Source organism: Lepeophtheirus salmonis, chromosome 1, assembly GCF_016086655.4.
Source record: "Lepeophtheirus salmonis chromosome 1, UVic_Lsal_1.4, whole genome shotgun sequence".
In the NCBI taxonomy this organism is placed as follows: domain Eukaryota; kingdom Metazoa; phylum Arthropoda; class Copepoda; order Siphonostomatoida; family Caligidae; genus Lepeophtheirus; species Lepeophtheirus salmonis.
In genome coordinates, this window is record NC_052131.2 from 54118247 (window position 1) to 54134890 (window position 16644).

Consider the following 16644-nt stretch of genomic DNA (forward strand, 5'->3'; position numbering starts at 1 on the left):
ACATTATCGAATTAAATACTTTGTAGTATTTTAATAATATGAAATATATAAATGTCATTCATTTTAAAAATTGTACGGAAATGATATGACAATAATAGTCTGGGATTACTAGGTGTGTGATTGACTTGTGTGGCTAAATACCATATCACTTTGGGCCTATGTTCTGTTTCTTTTTAGAGGAATGTTTGCGTGATGCAATAAAGGTTACGACGTGACCAGAGTTTTATATTTAGTTCAAATCTTTAATATATTCTGAAAGTTATATACATAATTTATATGATCAATTAGTTTCTTTAATAATTTTTTTGTCAATATATTAAAGACTTGAACAGAAATATGAGTTCTTAAATCCTCAAATAATAATAATAATTTATTAAATAAAAAAATCTCGAAAAATTTCAAGCAACTTTTGTTTCTATTATTATTTGATTGGGACCTTTTACGTCTTCAAAATGGACCATGAAGTTTGATAAATTAATTAAACCTACAAAAAAAAACACAATTCTTGAATCTCTTGAAAGTTTCTTATGAAAATCGGATTCCCTGAAAACTTTTTGCTATTTTTTAATTGTTGTCTTTGATTACTTATATTTATGTAACAAAAAATTGCGTGGTCTCAGACAATAGATTTGATTATCTTTCAAAAATACTTAATTAAGATTTCCGCCTATTGTATCTTTTATTTTTTTTATAAAAAAGGACGACATGGCGTTGACTCCCAATGGTTTTTTTTTATTATTTGGACAGAAAGGATTAAATCCCAGAATACTACTCTTTGCTATTTTTGAATTGTTGTATATTTAAAAAAACAAAAACGTTGTGCTATTGACCTATAGATAACATTTTGATACTTTTAAATTCATTTGTATATATTGGAAAAGGGTTATTGACTCACATTATTTCAAAAGTATTTTTCATTTATATTAACCTTCAAAAAACACTCAACCTTAATTAATTATTGAATAAATAAGTCTTCAAATTTCAATAAACCATTCAGTCAACCCTTCTTTTGATGTTTCAAGGCCCATGCTAGACAGTGGGAATGGTATGGATGAGGTTAGACTCAACATTTTGTTCTTCAAAACATTTTTTTCTGTCAATGTAATGGTTTTTACTTTTAAATAAACCTACTATTAAAATTATTCATATTTATTTTCTTCGTCAGTGGGCGGAACTTATAAAATCAGCAAGGGATCAAATCCTTTTATTTTTTCACTGTACAATAATACGAAATTTGTATGATTAAGCCATAAAAAAATATCGGCTAAAAAAAGGGCACCACATTTTATTTAATAAAGTTTAAATAAAATAACAAAACACGTATTTAGCATTGCCTTAAGCCCTGCTCATGTTACAAATGGTCCACACTATTAGAAATACCTTTCCTACCTTGATTTTCCTTTACTCCCGTTACACTTTTTATCTCAATTGATTGATATTTCAAAATAAAATAAAAAATCTTTGCTTAGACTTTTAGTAAACATATTTTGTAAAATATAAATATTTAAATGGATTAAAACAACATTTTAAATATACAAAAACTATGATAGTATGATATTAATAATTTATTAAAATATAGATAATTGATGTAATTAAGGAGTTGTCATGAAAGGGCTAATTAGACCCTAATAATTTTGTATCCATAAAGATAATACCTACAAAATACTTTTTAGTAACAGCTGCATAATGACTCTATGAATGTTTAAGATTATGAGCATTAAAACTTTGGAACAGTTATACAGCAAATATTCCGATACCTCTCTGTTACTGATTGCCAAAGTGAGCAATAAACAAACAAATGTGACGACTTGTATTTCAGCTAATGACATTGAAGGATTGGATTGGAATAGTGATAGGACGATTCAAAAAGAAAAAAATGCTGACGCCGTTTCCAATGCGTTTCTTGTAAAAATTAACAATGCCGATTCTTTAATATTTAAAAAAATAATTGTTAAAAAAATACAACTTTGCTGTAAATATTCAAGAATTACAATGAATAAAATAAATCGCTTTCCTTATTTTATGTAAATAATATTTCAACTAAGGCAATTCCTCTGCCGGGCAGTCTTTGTCTACGGCGAATTTTCCCAGGGCGAATGATCCCACGGCAAAATTTCCGAAGGCAAATGTTTTAAATGTAAGTTTTCTTTAATCCTTTAAGAAAACATGCATTACATTTACAAAACTTATTCCACAAAAAAAAAACAATGACTGCATCGACTGCCGACGTTTAAAATACGTTTTTCTACGTTCAGTTTGTTCTCAATTTGTTTCTTCTCTGTTTTGGAGCATTAAAAATCATAAATTAATTTATAACAATTTTTTATCAAAATGATAAGACTCAAGTCTGGATTTCACATAATAGGTTTTTTGTATCTTGACGGATATATTTCATAACTTAAAAATATATATATATAGTTTAATTCCAGTAATAAATAACTCTACATAAGAATTGGAAAATAAAAATTATTTTCCTCGATGATGATTCCGATTAATTGTCCCATCACTAATTTGTATCAATTTAGGATAAATTGAATTGAAACTCCCGAATTATTATAAAATTTTTTAAATGATTATTCTTTTTTAACCCTTTAAGCCATACGTTTCATATTTGGAACATTATTCTTGAAATGTTTGATTTGAAGTGTTTGACAACTTTTTGGCTCAAAAAACTTTAAGGATATAATTTTAAATGTATAAGGTACAGTAATTTAACTTCCTGTTTTATAATGTATGGAAATGGTTCTCTAAAAATAGTAATGAATTGAGCGTGGTTTTATTCTAAAAGTGATATTCTACCTCTTGGAAATACGGTCAGTGGCTATCATACGTTGGATTAGTGAGGTACTTGCGTTTGCCATCGGAAATAAATATTGCAAAAAATAGTTTGAAATAATATTTTATTAAACCAAACTAATTGCAGTTTAGTAGTACTTGAGGTTTAATTAGTGCCATTTATGGAAATCAGTTAATTGTTTCAATTTTTAATATATACAAAAAATTATTTTTTTCAATATATTCTCATAATTTGCAAAATTGTTTAAAGGCAATTAACTGTACAGATCTTAGAGACCTAATGCCACCAAATCTGTTGACATTCTCAATTGCCACAATTTCCTCACATTGATTAATTGGAATGGGATTTATTCCAGATCAACCAACATTTTTAACACCTTTGTAAAATCGCCAATAATTAATTAATCAATAAATTAATCATCCAATACTATAAAAAAAGAAATATTTCTAATTTAAGTGTGTGTTTTTTCTTTCAGATAAACAATTTACTTAAAACCTTCTACTGATTAATTATTTAAAGAAAGAGAGAGAAAAAAAAGTCACTTGTATTAAAATACCAAAGTTCAGTTTATGGACAATTTGGAACGTCACCAATGTGTTAAGATTTTCAAAACTGTGTCAACAAATTCTCAATACATAAAATACCACTTTGCTAATTTATAAAAATTGTTTTGATGTCTATTAAGTCAAATAAAACGGAACGTGAATGTTTTTTCTGTAAAGAGGCGGTAGAATCTTCATTCGGCCTATTTTAGTTCTGTGATCGAGTGAGACCTCTATTATTGATGGTGAAGTATATAATTACCGATAGGAACAACAAAGGTCTAAGGGTGTCAGACTGGCTCATTACTCTTAAATCGAAAGGAGATAATGATTTTAAAGTTGAAGCTATAGTTGCAAGGACACTCACAATTATTTACGCTTTTAGAACAAAACAGGTTCCTCTTCCTGCAGGTTGAAACAAAGCAATTGCAAGATATATTGAAAAAATAGACTTTTAAACAGAACAAATTTTATATTTTAGTTTAAAAAGGGGATTGTTACCCCATCTTTTTAACAACTTTGGAAGCTTTGATGGGTTTTTTTAATAACTTGAGAAAACTCTGGTTTTTTTTTATTAATTTGTTTTTATAACGTAAATTATTGATCTTTAGTGGTTTTTTTAAAAGTGAAACGATAATAATAACAAAAAAGCTTAATTGTTGACCGAAAATTTCAAAATTTGAATGTAAAAAAACGGATTTTTGGTCATAAAATGGATAAGAATTAAATGCTTAAAAGAAATTGTTAGTGCATAAATGTCTTGTGTGACACAGGGTAACCTTTAAACCTTGACACTTTTCTATTTTTAGATTCATTTTACTTTTTTTATTATTATTATTTTTTTTTGCAACTGTTTGTGCGTCAGCATAAAGTAATCTTCATTAGAAATAAAGAAAACGAGAAATTCCAAGTATATAGCTTTAGATACATCATCAATATATGCTCTCCATTATTTAATTGACTTATTTTAGCCAACTATGACCTTAACCTTTTCTTTCTTGTATTGATTGAGATACTCCTTAATATTAAGCATATTTAAAAATTATAATTGAAAATATTAGCTAAAGTACAAATAAATTCATTATTTATTCAATAGACGGCTTTAGTAATCTGTATCTTGCGTTGTATAAGTGTGATCGGGTTACACATGATCAGGTTAAAAAGATAAGACTTCGTACTAAAAAAACACACTTATTTTATTGTTTTGTGATTCGTTGACTCAGTATTGTTTGATCAATTGTCAAAGATGGGCGTCATCAAAGAGAAAATACACCATACTTTACAGTTTTTTGTTCGAACAATGCGAAAACGCAAGCCAGGTGGCTGAAAATGATAATAGTGTTTATGGTCATGATATTGTAATAGATACTTTCGCGGTATTTTTCTTTCGTTGATTCATTTCTGGTAATTATTTATGCCAAAGATGCATCACGCTGGAGATGGTCAATCATCTGATAATGAAAATCGCCAAGTCGGAGAGTCCTGGACACTCTTTTAATTGCCAAGGAAATTAAATTTTTTTAAATACATAGTTTTTCAAATCTTTAAAAATAATAGATTTTGATTCACAAGTTCTAAAATGAAGTCATAGGAACGCCTGTCCGAAGTTGATAAAAAATTCATCAGAGAAGTCGTCCCCTGCAGCTTCTTTGGCCGCCTTCAGCATGTCCACATTTGGTTGTGAAGTTTTGTCGGTTTCCCTCTCCAAATTCCATCACACAGCAAAGTACAGAGGACTCAAATCTGAAGAGGAAGGGTCCACATGTATTTACCTCTTTATCTCTCGGACTTACTAGATTTCATTAACTCTGTCAAAAGATGGTGTGGGGTATTTGCTTATTCCGATAATCCCAAGTCACCCTTCACAGCCCTCCCATGGTCCTATCAGCTACAGAGGGTTTGGTACTTTCTTAATCTTCTCTATGCTCCATGGGGATCCCTCTTTAAATTTTGCCTCCACTTCTTGGTTTCCTGGAGAGGTCTTCTCTATCATTATTCATCATTGCCACCTTCAAAACAGGCTTCGGGAGAACTCCACAATGTCCATAATCCTCGCCACCTCAATTTCAGCATTTGGTAGATCTGAGATGCGCTGCCCATTGGCTTCTTATTCACTCATGATGGCGAGATGATGAAATGTTTAATATAGTTTGTTTATGTGCAAATGATGGTTGAACAAGAATATCGAAAAATATTCACTAAACGTCTTATTTTAAGGATAACATTAACATGAATGGACATTCCACGTTTTGCTACCCAACCTTGTCAATTTCTTACGCTGATCAAAAGCAAGGAAATTTCTTGATGCCAAAAGTTAATTGACAAAATATTGGAAAATATAGCTATTTGTGCACGTCTAAAACTGAACACTCTGAATTTTTTTTTAAATAGTTAAATAATTCTGTAATTTTTAAAGTGGTCGACGAACTAATTTATTTAACATGAAAGATGAGAGTCTTAGACACATGTCTATTCAATATGCCCGCCCATGTTCTCCACTACCAACTCCAACCTGGACCTGAACTTGCTGCATGACTTGGAGATGAAGCTCTGGTCGAGGTTGGCTCAGGCATTCTTGAGGGCAGACTTCAGCTGGTCCTTAAACTTGTATTGGACTCCCAACAACATCCCCTTTAAGCGCCCAAACACTACAAAGTCAAGTGGCGAACAATCAGGCGAGTGAGGCTTTTTCTTAAGCTTGCTGAGAAGAATCTTCGACCTTGCGATGCGTTTTTCCTGATCTACAGGCTTGAGGGCTTGACGAGGGGTTCTCTTGTAGACCTTAAGGGCAAGATGTTTCTTAACTAGCCGGTCCATGGTCCTTCTGCTGACGTTGAACTCCCTCGAGAGGCTGCTGACGGTGACCTTGCCTCTCTGGTCCTCGACAGCCTTTTTCACAGCAGCAACCATTTCGTTCGACCTTCCAGGCCTTACCTTAGATATGTGGTCGCCTCAGGAGTCCCTTTGGCTACCATGCTGTAAACGGTGGTGCGGCTGCAGTTCAGAACCTTGGCAATTTCAGTGGGAGTTTTTCACCGCGTGGAAAGTTTCCAAATTGCGACTCGACGTCTCTCCATATTATCGGCTGTTGTTTCACTGTTACTATTTAGATTTTGCTGAAGTTTTGTTTATAACTAGTAAATACCCTTGCCTTAAAGTATAACCCGGTTTCAATTCAATAAAATCACGAATATGTACATGGCGTAAAATTTAAAGGAGTGTTCAGTTTTGGACGCGCACACCTGTACATTAATTACTCCAGATGTTGTATGGATTATCCTATACTCATGTTAAATAAAAACTAAGGTGCTCCATAGGGAAGAATATAATCAAATTTATAATGCTGTGCTGTTCGAAAATGTTAATATTTGAACCCCCCTCCGAGGTGTGGGTACAAATTTGATTCCCCAAATTCGCATAAATTAATAAATATCTTATAAAAGTGTGTATCAAAAGTTCAAATGTAATGGTTTTAGTATAAGAACAACAAACCTTATCTGGTTGAAAGACAAAATTTATTTTAGAATATGTATTCTTTTTTTCTCAGTGTTTTATAAATATAAATTTTTTTTAGCATTTTCATTGATATTTACTAGAGTAAAATGAATGAAATATTGAAAAAATTATTGAGGGTTTTAATGACGTAAATACTATAATTGGTCAACTGTTTATCATGTAGTTAAATTGTATTTTTGGTGATTCGTATTTTACTCAGTTCACTAACTGCGTTAGAAAAAGGATCTTCACTCACAAAGAGTTAAAGAAACGTTGCAGTGATTCACACTTAATAAAATTAAATATATTTTTATGTTTAAAATTAGAAAATAGAGCGTTGCATTAAAAATACCAAGAAAACGTTATTTGATTGTGTTTTTTTTTACATTTTTTTTTTCTTTAAAAAAATCATAGTTGTTTTTATGATCACTTTTTATTTATTTATTTTTAAATGTCTAACAGTGCCAATATCAAAAAACTCTTCTACCTGTTGTTACAACACTCTCTGCCTTCCCCTTTGAAGATATATTCTACGTGGTTTAGATTATGTGAACATGATTTGAACAATATTTTATATATTTCTTTTCATTTTTTGCAAAAAGAAAAGTGCATTCTTTATTTCTTTTTTTACACATAGTGAAGGTACATTGACTTGTGGCGTCTCAGGTAAGTATTTTACGAATTCATCATTATATAAGTATTTTCACATTAATATTTGCGGGTCGTAGAAAATGGGAGGTGCCCCTCAGCAAAAGTTGAATAATAATGATGTTTATATTGATATATCGACTATGGTCATAGTCATAGAACTGTCGCCACGTATGTGTGTGTAGGGGGTTGAAAGTTTCAATCCTCACAAACACATTGTATAAAATAGTGCCCCAATCAATAGTGAATATCAAGGTGGAAATATAAGACAAATTGCACAAATATTGAAAAAAAGTATTTTAGTACAAACCGATTTGTTAATAATTCAATGATACTGTTTTTTAATGATATATCATGACTATGATCATATGACTGTTGTCACTCTTTGTTGAAAGTTACAATCCACTCCTCAAAGAGATCGGATGGAATAGTTTACTATTGGAAACAGCAGTTTAGCACACCTCAGTTCCTTCAATAATTGAATGATATTTTTTGGTTTTTATAATGTCATATCATTACTGACTATGGGTCAGTGTGTCACGGGTGTGTGTGCTGAAGAAGCTAAAAGTTTCAATCCACTCAACGACATTGGCCTGAGATAGTGCCTCTGTCAACACTGGGTATCAATTGGGAGATATAAAATAGTTATTAGAAATAACGTTTCTCCTGTTCCTGTTACATACAATGATATGGGTTTTTTATTGAAATATCATGACAATGGTCATAAAACCTTCGCCATGGGGTGTGTGTCGAAGGAATTGAAAGTCTCCATGCACTCAAAGAGATTGGAAAGGATGGTTCATTTGTCAAGATTGGATATAAAGGTGAAAATATAAGACCAATTGAGCAAATATTGGCAACAACACTTTCCTTTAATTGATCAGATGTAGTTGCAACTCAGTATGTATAAGTAAAAGTTATGGTTTTACAATTACTCACTCTGACCAAGGAATTGTCTTTGAAGTCCATATACATTCAGTCAATTCCCTTCTCTAGGAACAAACCGAGAATCGATCCTACGCACATTGAATAATATAAAGTAAATTCTTCCCGAGCGCGTTGTCCATTTATTAGGTCGTTCTATTTAATTTTAATAATATATCATGACAATGGTCACAGGGTTGTCACTATGGTATACAGGTGTGCACGTCTAAAACTGAACACTCCTTTAAATTTTAAGGCCTGAGGGCTTTACGAAGGGTTCCCTTGTAGACCTTAAGGCCAATATATTTCTTAACTAGCTGGTCCATGGTCCTTCTGCTGACGTTGAACTGCCTGACATACTTTTTCACGGCGGCAACAATTTTGTCCCACCTTTGAGGCCTTGATTTAAACCTTGTGGCCGCCTCAGGAGTCCCTTTGGCTACCACGCTGTAAACGGTGGTGCGGCTGCAGTGCAGAACCTTGGCAATTTCAGTGGGAGTTTTTTCCCGCGCAGAAAGTTCCAAAATTACGACTCGACGTCTCTCCATATAATCGGCTCTTGTTTCACTGTTGCACCTTAGATTTTAATGGAGTTTTGTTTATAACTAGTCAAGACCCTTGCCTCGAAGTATAAATCGGTTTCAACTCAATAAAATCACGAATATGTGCATAGTATCAAATTTTAAGGAGTGTTCAGTTTTAGACGTGCACACATATGTTTGCGGAGGGTTGTTGTGAGGGGGTTTCAGGTGGAAAATTTGATATTGAATGTTATTTTTTATTTGATAAAAAAAGAGAAGGTTATTCAAAAAAGTGTATTTGATAAGAAATGGGTAAAAACCTACCTCCCTCCCGAAGAAAAAATCCAAGCAATAGCCTTGATAATCATATCTCAACACAAAAAAAAATATACCTAAGTTTATAAAAATTTAGGAATTGTCATATTTTACTAAGTTATGAGCGCTATTCTCAGTACACGGTGTTAATATTTATTTAAACTGTCAAACTGTATTAAATGATCAATGTGGAAAACTTAATATATTGACTGCTATGTGAAGGTGAACTCTTTGATAGGGTTTCCTATTTTTTGACGCTTCAAAATTCGAAAACTGCATATGAGTGCTACATGCAGTGACACACTTAAATCAGGTGGCCATTACACCAGATTTGGCTATATATAGAGGGTCAATCTTGTCTAGTGGTACACATTTTATTATTTTAAATCTGGATTGACAATGGTGCTAAATCACGGAGGAGGCCAACAAGACATCTTGGCTTTAATGGAGCAAAGAAAATTCTGAATTTTTGAATTTTTGAAGAACAACAAAAATTTGGGAAAGTTTTAATCATTTATTAAAAATCAGTTTCATCAGTAACATCACTTTGAATAAAAAGAAAACCCGCTACATATCAACCAAATATCAAAAAAATGTCTCACCATCAGTGAAGTATGTCTTCAGAATAAAAAATTATCCAACGGCCATCACAGGCGAAGTTTGCACTCCCATTTTGGTCGAGAGAAAGGAGTGGCTCAATGCAGATGCTTACAGCAAACTTCTGGATACGAAGGTGCTACTTTGGGCCGGAAAAAAGTTGGGGGATAACTTTGTTTTCAGTCAAAACGAAGCTCCGTGTCATTGCACCGTTAAGACACATGCCTTCCTGAGAGACAACATTGCGGACATTAGGAACCTCAACATGTAGCTGCCGTCTTCTCCAGATGCACACCCCTGGAACTACTATATCCAGGTGCGTCTGGAGGAGAGGATGTGTGCTCCTCCTGACAGGAGTGGTCAGTCTCAAGAGGCTTCCATCAAGAAGGACGAGACGAAGAGAGAGTCAGACTACATAATCGAGGTCTGCAACATATTTAGGCCTCGTATTGTGGCAATTATACGAGCCGAAGGCTCAAATATTGAACAAATTTTGTGGGAATCACTATTTTGAGATGATTTTGTAAAATAAATGTCCTCACCAAACCTTGAGTTTTTGTTTTACTCTTGAAAAATTGACAATAATAAAATGTGTTGCATTAGATAAGATCAAGAACTAGTTGTAAACTGTAAATGAACTGCTTCCTATGAACCTATATTTGTTCTGCGCGTTACATGTAGTACATGGCTTTATCCGATATTTATGAATACATTTATATATTAATTAAATATAAAAATTTTAACTGGTGTAAAGAGATTATACAAGTAACAATTCGTTAGTTCCATTATGTCTTTTATTATATTTATCGATAAGGGGCATTACGGATAAAGATGACAAGCCATGAGAAAAAATAATACACCTCCATCACTTTCCTTTCAAATCCCAAGGTGAACAGTTTTACGGGTTTTCAGAGCCCCCAACACAAAAAGTTATAATATGATATTTTTCACAGGAAAAAAATGTAATTAATAGATATTTCAGATCAATGACCGTGTTTTAAGAAACAATTACCAAGAAATTATAATAGAGATTTTTGAATGTTTTTCACTTAATCAATAGATCATTTTTATATCAAAGCCTTTTAATTAATTTTAAAATAAATTCAACAAAGAAAATTTGTATTTGCACTTTAATAATTTGAGTTATTTGATCCAAAACAAAATTGATAAAAATCAATCCAATTTTCACATGTTTTCCGAATTTTAATTCAATATAAAATAAAATTGCAAGTCTTTTCCCACATAATATTTTTTTAAATAAAAAGTATTTTAATATTTTCCTGGAGTCTTCATATTTATTTTTGAGCTTCTTTCAAGCTTTTAATTATGATATAGGATCTACGTTATTTAGCTGTTGTCTTTTTAGTTGAACATAAATAGATTTTGAGTCCATGTCAATTTAAGCTTTTTATATGTCGATGATTTTTGATTGTATAATCAAATCATGTCGCTATTCTTCAATGTATAGACTCAATTTTAAGTCAATGAGTAAGTATGGAATGAAGCCCCCATGTCTGTGATTCACTAATCGTGCACACAAGCTTAATGTTGTGCCCTGCACCTTTTTTATAAGCTTTGCAGCATTCTTCAAATATCTATCCCGTCCAGTCTATATGAAATCAGCAAACATTTATGCTAAGTTTGGAGGAAGTGCGCCCAAATTTTCTGTAATTTTAGTAGGGCACTCAGAATGTATAAAGTTTGAGAACCACTAACCTAGACAATATATTTAATGAACAGATCACTATTTTCCTTTAGCATTAAGTAAACTTCAATATATACTCCTAGTCTTTGTATCCATTTTAAAGCCATTGGATAAAGTTTCTTTCAGATTCCTCGAAAATTTGTCAAATTTATTTAGTAAACATATCAATTATAACTCCCAAATACATACAAAAACATAACGATTGAACAAATAGCTTACATATAATGATCTCTGACGTCAATTAAAACGCAACCTGTAACTCGTATTTGAATCAGATTGAAGTTCTCATTAAATGATATGATGAATCATTTTAAATATAGAATATACAACACTTGTGGCCTAAATATATTTTAATCATTAAAATTCCATTAGATGGTCGATAGTATATTTATTTAAGCTGTACTTTTTGACTTTCCCGATAAATAATACTAATTAATAAATATTCTATGGTACATTTATTAATAGATATTTATGATAATTGATAATATTTTGGGATGTTAAAAAAAAAAAAAATCTATATAATTACCCTACGATTTGAAATGTGTTTTTAGAAAAGAGCATCTTGGACCTTTCAATAGACGGGAGAGGACATGGGAAAACATTTCTCTGATCTCAACAAGGACTTACAATTACAACTCTACAACAAATTCTCAGGGTTAGTCTCTGTATTTATGACCTAACACAAATTTTCAATCCGGTCTTGTATACAGTGTGATGACCCAATAATTACAGTAGCCTGACTAAATTACGAAAAACTTGATTATTATGGAATAAAAAAAAACGACAACCCATTTTTGACTTTACTTAAATAATATGTTTAGCTATATTTTTGGTTAAATATGTCCTCTTTCAAAAGCAATAACATCTGAAAGATGAAGGCCCGTTCTCATGACGTACTATGCCGTCCTGATGCCTTCTCAGAGCGAATCCTAAATTGAATAAAAGTTGTGACAGACATTCTTCTCCAAAAGGCCCCAAACTGCCAGGTCCAGGCTGTTGAGATCAGGCTTGAAGGAGGCAACAAGCAACCAGGCCAGAAGTCAGTCAAATTGTTGCCTCAAAAGTTTCAGCTCTTTTCGGTTTTATGGGAATTGTACGAGACTGTAATGGAGTTCTTAATCTTATGGCAGTCCGGATGGAAATGGTCACAACAGCCTTCTCGGCACTGATACCGGCACGGAGGAAACTGCACACACCCTGCCTTTTTTCTTATTTCTCAGATATTTTTATACTTAGAGATATTGAATAAAAACAAAACTGGGGTATTTTAGTGGCAGCTGTCGTTTGGTTACGCAATAAAACTTCGTAATTAAAGATATCAGGGATCAAATTTTGGTTTTAATGTTACTGCAGTTTTTGGTCTCCATTTGGTATGGCAATTATAACTTCTAAATTGTAGAAAAGGTATTTCCCTCTTTCGGAATTGAATAATAATGAAAATAGATTTGGAAAAGAAAATTTATATGTATTAACATAAAGGTTATTCGATCATAAATTTAAGGGTCATAAATGTACTACAACACGTAAAATATTATTAAAAATGATGATGAAACGATTAGATTTCTTACAAGGTTGTTTGAAAAGTCCGTACTAAGTATAACAGATGGCGCTAGACTTGGAAGAACACACACCAACTTTTAGTCATATTGGTCTATTTATTTCTGTTTGGTATTCGTATAAATCAAAGAAGTGGAGGGATTTTCAACAATTGGACAAAAAATAATATTGTGTGTTGGTTAAACACTACTTTATGAAAGGCAAAACGCTTCAAAAGACTAAAACGAAGCTTGGTAAACATTATAAGGACTCTGCACCTTCGATTAGAACAGTTTATAAGTGGTTTCAAAACTGGCAGAGTGACCGTATGGGTAGAAGTGACGCTGAACGTTCTGGACACCCTGTTGAAGCTTCTATTCCAGAAAAAAATTGATAAACTTCATGATATGGTGATCAACGACAGTAGAGCGAAGGTGCGTGAGATTGCTAGTGATGTAGGGCATCGCGAGCTGGAATCCTATTTCCAGCTGTGAACTGACGCATTGTTATGATAGAAAACGTTTATTTATGGGCCAATCATGTGTGTTTTTCTTGGTGCTCGGTTTTCAAACGGTTCAATAACGACGACCTGAGATAGTTCTATCCTTTTTACAGATATTAGATGAGGATTATTCCTTCCGAATCCAAAAGACAGTCACGATAATTTTTACGGTCAATTCCTCGATTCAAACGAATGCCAAATAGAGAGAAATAGACCGATATCCCTTAAAGATAGTGTGTGTTTTCTTCCAAGAAATGTTCCTAACTAAGCATAGCTCGATATGCACAAGTAGTACCATCTCTTGGACTGCTCAAACAACCTTCTTAGATGGTCCCATTGGCTCTTCTCTTTGATTGTCGAATTTGGCAATCATATAAGAGCCTATGTTTATCTGGATTATTTGAAAAGTCTGTGCAAATTTCAAGAGATGTCACCAATAACCAAATATACATAGACAGACAGACATTCGTATTTAATAAATATATTTCACCATTTAATTTTACTAATCATTGTATAATTTAAAGAAAAAAAAGATTTTAGCTTGATGATGTTTTTTTCATCTTACTTTCTCGTAAAAAAGTTATTTGATCAACTCTTCTTTCCTCCAAAAAGAAAGGTTCTGTGAGTATCTTTATAATAATACTAATTTGTGGTATCCAATACATAAACGAGGGAATAGAGGTATTTTAATTAAGTTACCTGTCTAGATATAGGTAAACAATTCCACATTGCCTATATAAATATTTTATCAATTTCGATGATGGAATAGATGTTTAACCAAAAAAAAAATAATAAAAAAAATATGAGCACTTCAATTTAATTCCCTTTTTTCTTCTATGCTCAAAATAATATAATTTGATAAAAAAAAACACAAATATTTCAAATACCTACATATTTTGATAGAGGTAGAACTTGATACATATCACTAAATATGTTAAATATTTTTTGAACATAATAATATACAAATAATTTGTTAAAGACAATAAAATAATAAAAAAAAAGGAAGAGAAAATTTATATATTGCCTCCGTCAACGACGTACTCCTAAATGTAGCCTTTGTGACCTGGTTAGTCCTTAGCCCCAAAAATTAGATACACAGTTGTATTATTATTAATAATAGATGAAGGAAAAAGTTTTGCGTTTTTTTTTATATATTTATTATGACAACAAAATTAATATAGTTATTATTATCCAATTTGGATGTTTCGAAACAGTTTTTTTGCTAATCTTTAGCTCCTGGGGAATAAAATACATGCTCACAATCAACTTGACAATTTGCATTATTTTATTTACATTTTTGGCGTCCTTATCATTAGAACAGAATTGTAAAAAACCACCATTTGCTATTGCCTTCGATAGTGAATTGGGCCCATAAATAACACAAAACCTTGATCCCAGTGATACTAAAGAATGTATCCAATTCTCTCTTTTTTTAGTTTATTTTTGTAACTTTGTAACCCACAATTGGCTTCACCAAACACGATACCCTAAAATGGTAACACCAACCAGAGACAAAGAAAAACATACATATAAGGTATAATAAAAACTTTCTTGGGGTTTTAGATACTTTTAGGAGTGGGGGGAGGGAATGATCAAGGCCCCCAAAAGTGTCTAGTGACGTTACTTCTCTCAAGCTCATAAAGGTTTAAAAAAAAAAATTTTTTTGGTATTTTGCAGCCTTTTCAAATGCAATTAAACTTTTTATGAAAGAAATAGGAAGATTTAGTTTTTTGAATTACAGGGTTTATTAACTTTTTCCCAGTATCTATTAAGGGATAGCTTTATCGGTTTGAAATATGTATCCATTAGAGATGGAGTTTAATTCTTAACGAGTCTCTTAAATCGGTTTACTGGCCGGGATAATAGTCAGCTCTTGGTTGGTTTTGCCTCTGTTTGTTTGTTTGTTAGTACCCAGGATTAATCGAATATCTACGGATCAATCTTAATCAAACTTGATACAAAGGTCACAGTCAAAGGTCAATATTATACAAATAAAGTATCATTCTAGAGACAAAAGTCTAAGGTTTTCATTGTAATTAGAGTCAGTCGTGTTAGAATAGTGAGGAACGTACGTTTCTCATTGACAATACATATTGTTAACCATTTACTAATTCCTCAAATTATAATTGGTGTAAAAAAATAAATAAAAGATTAATACCTAATCATAGAAAATTCAATTTTTGTGGAAAAAATTATAAATATAAAATTTTTGGAAAAAGATTTCAAAATCCAAAACTATTTACAAAAAAGATTTAATTCTTTTGACTTTTTTTTTTTACAAATATAAACTATTCACACTTAAATATTCATGTATTTTTTCTTTTTAAATTTTCCATTAACAACTTAAAAGCCGTACAGGGTTAAAAAATGGTTCACAGAATCTACTATAATATAATATTATTCTTGAACGATATCCCCCCAAATAAAAATGCATCGGCTTTAGAAATAAAATAATAAAAGCACAGAAATCTGAGTTAAGTAGCAAGGTCTATGGGTAGTTTTGATCCCACGATATTACTGGGCTCTGTCAGAACAGTTTTTTTCTTTATAGTGGATATGAAGCTCTTTAAGAAAGTTTTCACTTTTTGATAATAAAATGCATTTATTAAAATATGTTATGTCATTAGTATTTATTAATATTTTAAAATGCAAATAAAAAATAAATATCCAATTATACCAGACATTGCCAAACTAGCCGTTTGTTTCCTCGATGCCATCAAAATAAGCAAATAAAATACGTAATTAGTTTTTTCGTAAGAGATTTGGTTTTTTATACTCTTATTAAGGTATGAGCCAAATTTTGAGCATGAAAAAAAAACAAAAACTATCATAAATATATAAGTGGTTTTTTTTTTTTTTGCAAAAGGTTATGTGAATTTGAAATATGTTCTTATATTTGATATGAATTATTGTAAATATATCCCATAAATGCAATTTAAGAGTTAAAAATCTACAATAATTTAAAGAGTTTCTTTGAAAAGGCATAACCCCACGGGTTTTCAAAGGTCTTTACGTTAAAGAAACTATTGATTTTTAATAAAAATACTACCTCCAATATTGAT

The 16644-nt window shown here is 31.6% G+C and overlaps 1 protein-coding gene across 1 annotated transcript in view; it reads right to left on the reverse strand.

The window, feature by feature from the left end:
• LOC121132056 (irregular chiasm C-roughest protein) overlaps window positions 1-16644 on the reverse strand; it is a 280207-nt gene that overhangs the window by 197443 nt on the left and 66120 nt on the right. The window lies entirely within an intron of this gene.